The sequence below is a fragment of the Saimiri boliviensis genome, chromosome 10 (assembly GCF_048565385.1).
Source record: "Saimiri boliviensis isolate mSaiBol1 chromosome 10, mSaiBol1.pri, whole genome shotgun sequence".
In the NCBI taxonomy this organism is placed as follows: Eukaryota; Metazoa; Chordata; class Mammalia; order Primates; family Cebidae; genus Saimiri; species Saimiri boliviensis.
In genome coordinates, this window is record NC_133458.1 from 102,746,200 (window position 1) to 102,753,658 (window position 7,459).

The window sequence follows — 7,459 nt, forward strand, 5'->3', positions numbered from 1 at the left end:
GCTTCTGTCTTTCCTAAAATTTGACCCTCATCCTTATGGTCCAAGTTGTTCATGTCTGTGGCCCAGGCAAATGCTGAACACACACATACAAAAAAAATACTAAGAAAAGGAGCATGAGCCATCTATCTCTACTCATTTATTTCACTTTATTTATTCTACAATTTTTTATTATGAACATTTTCACAAATAGAGGAAGACTAAAATATACAATAATACCAATTTACTTTCCACCTAGAATCACATTGTTGATGTTTTTTCTCAATTTCTCTCTCTGCCTAAACACTTGAAAATATGTTGTATACATACTATTCCACCCCTAAGATTTCATTTTGCTGGACATAATTGCTCACACCTGTAATCCCAGCACTTTGGAAAGCCAAGGTGGGAGATCCAGCTTAGGTCATGAGTTCGAGACCAGCCTGGCCAGCAAGGTGAAACCCCATCTCTACTAAAAATACAAAAATTAACCAGGCATGATGGCAGGCACCTGTAATCCCAGCTACTCGGGAAGCTGAGACAGAGAATCGCTTGAACCCAGGAGGCAGAGGTAGCAGTGAGCCAAGATTGTGCCACTGCACTCCATCCTGGGCAATAGAACGTGATTCTGTCTCAAAAAAAAAAAAAATTCACTTTACATCCACTAAGAATGAGAACTTCTTCTGCCTACTCATAATTATCACAACTAATAAAATTAACAATACTATCTGTTGTCTAGTTCATATTCAATGGTTTCCAAAATGCAGAATCAAAAATTGCATGTGACTGTTATATCTCTTCAATCCCTTCTAATACAGAACAGTTAAATTCATTTTTTTTAGAACTCAATTTTTTTTTTTTTTTACGGAGTTTCGCTCTTGTTACCCAGGCTGGAGTGCAATGGCGCGATCTCGGCTCACCGCAACCTCCACCTCCTGAGTTCAGGCAATTCTCCTGCCTCAGCCTCCTGAGTAGCTGGGATTACAGGCACTCGCCACCATGCCCAGCTAATTTTTTGTATTTTTAGTAGAGACGGGGTTTCACCATGTTGACCAGGATGGTCTTGATCTCTTGACCTCGTGATCCACCCACCTCGGCCTCCCAAAGTGCTGGGATTACAGGCGTGAGCCACTGCGCCCGGCCTGAATTCATTAATTTTTTTAAGAGAAAAAATAAGTTGCCCTGTAGAATGCTTCATCCCCTGGAATTATCTGGTTTTTACTTCATGGTGATGTTTAATTTGTTCCCATATCCACAACTTCCCTGAAAATTAGAAAGTAGGCCTAGGAACTTGGTTAGGTTCAGGTTAAGTTTCAGTAAATGTTTTTGGCAAGAATCCTTCAAAGGTGATGCATATTTTGTATTGTATCACATGTGAAGCCACATGATGTCAGATTGTCTGACTCTGCAGGATGTGATGTTTGATCATTTGTTTCAAGAGTTGTTTAGTAGACCTCTCTATTCTGAAGGTACATTTTTGCATTTGCAATTTGTCAGTAATCTCTAAGGTGAATCCTTAACTAAATCAATGACTATATGGAGGATTAAAAAACACAAAATTTCTAATTCTATCCTTCCTTCTCTATCTATTAGCTTTTTTTCCAGTAGTTTCTTAAGGAAGATTCCTGGAAGATGCCACAACTTAAGGAAGATGCCTGCTGACATTCCACTGGTGTATATTATGGGTTGAATTGTTTCCCTCACCCCCGAATTTATATGCTGATGTCTTAATCCTCAATACGTCAGAATGTGACTTAAATGTATATATCTGTAAGAATTAGATTTGGATTCAGGGAATAAAGACCTAAATGTCAATGGTTTCAATGTGTCAGTGGTATTTCAGGATAGAGCCTTTAGAAAAGTAGTCAAGTTAAAATCAGGCTACTAGAATCCAACCTGACTGATGTCCTTGTAAGATGAGGAAATTTGGACACAAGGAAAGACATCAAGGGCACATACACACCGAGGGACAATCACGTAAAGAGGCAGCAAGAAGGCAGCCTTCTGCAGGCTGAAGAGAGAGGCTTCAGAGAAACCAACTCTGCCGTCACGTTGAACTGTGATTTTCAGCCTCCAGAATTGTAAAATAATAAATTCGTGTTTTAATCCACCCAATCTATGGTACTTTGCACGGTAGCCACAGTGGCTTTGGAACCAAATAATGGTAAAGGCTGCAAGAATTTTGAGATGCATGTTAGAGAAAGTCTAAGTTGCCTTGAAGAGACTATTAGAAATACAGACACTAAAAGTTTTTCTGGTGAGGACTCAGATTGAAATGAGGAACAAGGAGGAAAGACAATTTTTACTATGAAGAGGCAAATAATGGCTGATTTGTGTTCTAGTGTTTGTGGAAAGTAAAAACTGTAAGCAACAAACCTGGATCTTTATCTAAGGAGCTTTCTAAGCAAAGTGTTGCAGGTGTAGACAGATTTTTCTTGCTACTTACAGTAAAATGTGAGAGACAAAGACGACCTGAAGAAGACATTATAAAGCAAAATGGAAGCAGAACCTGAAAATTTGGAAACTCATCAGCCTATCCACATCGCAAAAAAAAATTAGAACATATGTTCTGGAGAAAACACCAAGAATGGGTAGACAATTAGTCCACAAGGAGATGATGAGTGTGATGCCTCCATCTAATCAGCCATCAAAGCAGAGGCCAGGAATGGAGATGAGGCTTCACCACCAGAAACACTGCTCATCTTGAACTAAAGGGGTCAAAAATGGAGCAAAATAAAGGAAGGGTGTTGGACTTTTGGGATTTTACAGAATGGAACAACAGAGTTATTCAGCTATGAACATGTGTTATCTTTATAAAGAAAAGAGAAGAATGACCCCAAATGTGGGGCTGTCTCCTTGGTTTTAGAGTGCAAGGCCACCTCCTTAGTTTCAGGGGACTAGGCTGCTGTCACCCAGGTTCTTAAGAGTGAGGTTGCCACTAAGGACTGAGGTGGTGACTCCTTTCCCTCAGTGGGCCTAGAAAGTGGAGTCACAATCCCAGTGAGCCCAAAGGGTAGAACACAGAGCTAGAAAATATGATTATTATTATTTTGAGATGGAGTCTTGCTGTGTCGCCTGGGCTGGAGTGCAATGGCAGGATCTTAGCTCACTGAAAACTCCACATCCTGGGTTCAAGCAATTTTTCTGCCTCAGCCTTCTGAATAGCTGGGATTACAGGCACCTGCCACCACATCTGGCTAATTTTTGTATTTTTAGTAGAAATGGGGTTTCACCATATTGGCCATGCTTATCTCAAACTCTTGACCTTGTGATCCGCCCACCTTAGCCTCCCAAAGTGCTGGGGTTACAGGCATGACCCACCACGTCCGGCCTGAAAAAATTATTCTTGAACCTTAAATTTTAATGAAATTTGTCCTGCTAGGATTTGGACTTGTTTGAGGTTTGTGATTCTCTTCTTTTTTCTAATTTATCCTTTTGGGGATGGGAATGTCTATCCTATGCTCAACATGCAAATACATGCAAATGTTGAGGGGCCAGAGAGTGTAATATTATCGGCTGAATTATACTCCCCTAAAATTATATACTAAAGTCTTAACTCCCAGTAATTTAGAATATGACTGTATTTAGAGCTGGGACTATAAAGAAGTGATTAAGTTGGCCAGGCGCGGTGGCTCACACCTGTAATCCCAGCACTTTGGGAGGCTGAGGTGGGCAGATCACAGGGTCAGGATATCGAGACCACCCTGACCAACATGGTGAAACCCCACCTCTACTAAAACACAAAAAATTAGCTGGGCATGGTGCTGTGTGCCTGTAGTCCCAGCTTCTCGGGAGGCTGAGGCAGAGGAATAGCTTGAACCCAGGCAGCAGAGGTTGCAGTGAGCCGAGATCGAGCCACTGCGCTCCAGTTTGGTGACAGAGCAAGACTCAGTCTCAGGAAAAAAAAAAAAAAGTGATTAAGTTAAAATGAGATTGTTAGGAGAAACCTGAATCCAATCTGACTGGTGTCCTTATCAGAGAAGGACATCTGGACACATTCAGGGCACACGTGCACAGAGAGATGACCATGTGAAGCGGCAGCAAGAGGGCACGTCTTCAACCCCAGGAGAGAGGTTTGGGAGGAAACCCAGCCTGTTAGCACCTTGACAGTTTCTTCTAACTCCTAGAACAGTGAGAAAATTAATTTCCACTGCTTAATCCATCAGTCTGTGGTACTTTGATATGGCAGCCCTAAGAAACTAATACAGCAGGTGCCTGAAACACCTAGTTCAAGGGAGACTGGAAAGCATCATATTCCCAAAACTGGGGTTTAATTTTTTTAAAAGCAAAGGATTATTTATATTGAGGGATCACTGGCAGAACCTGTCATGACCCTGTAGAAACTCTGGAGGTGGAGAAGAATCATGTTTTCTTTATTCTTTTTTTAACTTTTAGTTCAGTTTCGGGGGTGCAGGTGCAGGTGTGGGTTTGTTACATGGGTACATTGTGCGTTGCTGAGGTTTGGTGTACAAAGGATCCCATCACCCAGGCAATGAGCATAGTACCCAAAAGACAGTTTTTCAGCCTCATCGCCCTCCCTGTCTCCCTCTCTTGCAGTCCCCAGTGCCTACTCTTCCCATCTTTATCCATGAGTACTCAGTGGTCAGCTCCCACTTATGAGTGAGAACATGCAGCATTTGGTTTTCTATTTCTGCCTTAATTCAGCCTGCGCCCAGCCACAAATAGGTTTCTTTGGGAAAGAAGAATACGTGGATTTTTAAAAGAACAAAAAGAAGATAAGAAATTTCATAATAGGATAACGGCCTCCACTTGCTGCAAAGACTTTATTTTGTTCATTTTTATGGCTGCACAGTATTCTAGGTGTATATGTACCACATTTTCTTTGTCCAATTCACTGTTGATGGGTATTGGGGTTGATAACCTGTCTTTGCTATTGTGAATAGTGCTGCAGTTGACATTTTGTAGAATTTTTTTTTTGTAGAATTATTTATTTTCCTTTGGGCATGTGCCCGGTTCTTTTTAAAAAGAGTTCGTGGCCGGGCACGGTGGCTCAAGCCTGTAATCCCAGCACTTTGGGAGGCCGAGACGGGTGGATCACGAGGTCAAGAGATCGAGACCATCCTGGTCAACATGGTGAAACCCCGTCTCTACTAAAAATACAAAAAATTAGCTGGGCATGGTGGCGTGTGCCTGTAATCCCAGCTACTCAGGAGGCTGAGGCAGGAGAATTGCCTGAACCCAGGAGGCGGAGGTTGCAGTGAGCCGAGATCGCGCCACTGCACTCCAGCCTGGGTAACAAGAGCGAAACTCCGTCTCAAAAAAAAAAAAAAAAAAAAGAGTTCGTGTAATGCTTAAGATTCAGAAACACTGAACTAGAGAAACATCTGTAGTTAAGGGCTAAACTAATGTCATGCCTACTCTGTAGGTGCTTTAGGAACCCAGAGGAGAGAATTTGAAAAGCGTGCAATTGTTCAGTCAGTAATGATTGAGTGCTCATTGTGCCAGGTAAGCTTGACCAAAAGCAGCTGGATAAAAGGAAGGCTTGTCCCAGCACTTTGGGAGGCCGAGGTGGGTGGATCACGAGGTCAAGCGATCGAGACCATCCTGGTCAACATGGTGAAACCCTGCCTCTACTAAAAATACAAAAAATTAGCTGGGCATGGTGGCACGTGCCTGTAATCCCAGCTACTCAGGAGGCTGAGGCAGGAGAATTGCCTGAACCCAGGAGGCGGAGGTTGCAGTGAGCCGAGATGGCGCCATTGCACTCCAGCCTGGGCAACAAGAGTGAAACTCCGTCTCATTAAAAAAAAAAAAAAAAGGAAGGCTTGAACTGTACTTTATGGGGAGCAAAAACTGGGATGTGTACTGGGAATTTGGTAAGAAGATATTCCAGCTATCCCCTCACAGAGGTAACTCTATTTAGACCCAAACAACACACACTGGATATAGCCCAGAACAATCATAAACATGCTCTATTTGGTCAGTGTCCAAAATATAGTTGGATAGACCCTTGGTGAAACACTTACTCTTCAGTTTGTTCACAGTACCCACCCCTCCCTATTTCCCTAGGTAGGGCTGCTTCCTGCTTATGGTAGTGGCTCATGCCTGGACTGTGAAGACATTTGTGTTAGCTTTCCTGACACGTGCTAGGTAACATAAGAATGTAACAGACAAGGGTGAGCGTTGTTTGGATCCCCCCAGAGTTACTGTTTCCAGTTTTGTCCTCTCACTGCCATTCAGAGGTTGACACTGTCCTGAAATGACATGACCTTAATCAGGAGAGTTTGCTTGAAAAAAAAAAAAAAAAAAAAAAAGGAAGAAGAAAAAGAAGGACATAATTAGTGGCCACTCACCATTGTGATTTTTTCTTTCTTTTTTTTTTAAGATGGGGTTTCACCATGTTGGTCAGACTAGTCTCGAACTCCTGACCTTAGGTAATCCACCCACCTCAGCCTCCCAAAGTGCTGGGATTACAGGCGTGAGCCAATGCTCCCGGCCCATAGTGATTTTTTTCTAAGTTATTTGTGGGAGACAGATAAAAGCAAAAAATAACATTAAGGAGCTAAAGTGACAGAGAATATACTAGTCAGAAAGTATCCAATCCAGGCAAGCAACCAAGGAACCGTGGGCCAAATGTACACACCTTGGCCAGAGACCTGTACTGCAAACCTGAGTTTTGAAGAGTGGCCAGGGGAGTTCTAGGAGATAGTGGGAGGAGAGAGACACAACGCGTGGGCTTTGTCACCATTTTAATCGCACACTTTTTAGTGGATTATTGAAGTGGCTTTTATTTGCTACATAGTTTCAAAAGCTCTGACAATCAAAACTTTCCCAACACTTTAAACCAGGCATCCCCAAACTTTTTACACAGGGGGCCAGTTCACTGTCCCTCAGACCGTTGGAGGGCCACCACATTCTGTGCTCCTCTCACTGACCACCGATGAAAGAGGTACCCCTTCCTGAAGTGCGGCGGGGGGCCGGATAAATGGCTTCAGGGGGCCGCATGCGGCCTCCTGAAGTGCGGCGGGGGGCCGGATAAATGGCTTCAGGGGGCCGCATGCGGCCCGCGAGCCGTAGTTTGGGGACGCCTGCTTTAAACTGTGGTTCAGAATAGCAATGTAGACATTTCACTAGGATTGCAAAATTTAGCAAAGAGATGCCTTAGGAGAAAATCAGTAAAACTTCAAAGCTCACATTTATAATACATACTCCTAACCGGCTTTCGTCCCTTCACTTCTCTCACATACCCTTCCTTCCTTAAATATTTGTTCAACTCCCACTATTGTCCTTGACATTGGGCCAAATTTTAAACATTGTGCCAAAAATGAATCTGACATATGCATGCACTTAAAGTGATCACAGCCTGGTTTTGGGACAGGGGAAGAAGGAGTAGAGGTTACAAAAGAGAAATAGGTCAATGCTATGGTAGACGCAAGCTGTGAAAGAGACAGGTACCCACTGAACAGCCACGTTCGTCCTTTGAAACATATTAGAAGATCCAATCTGACCGGACTGGATAACG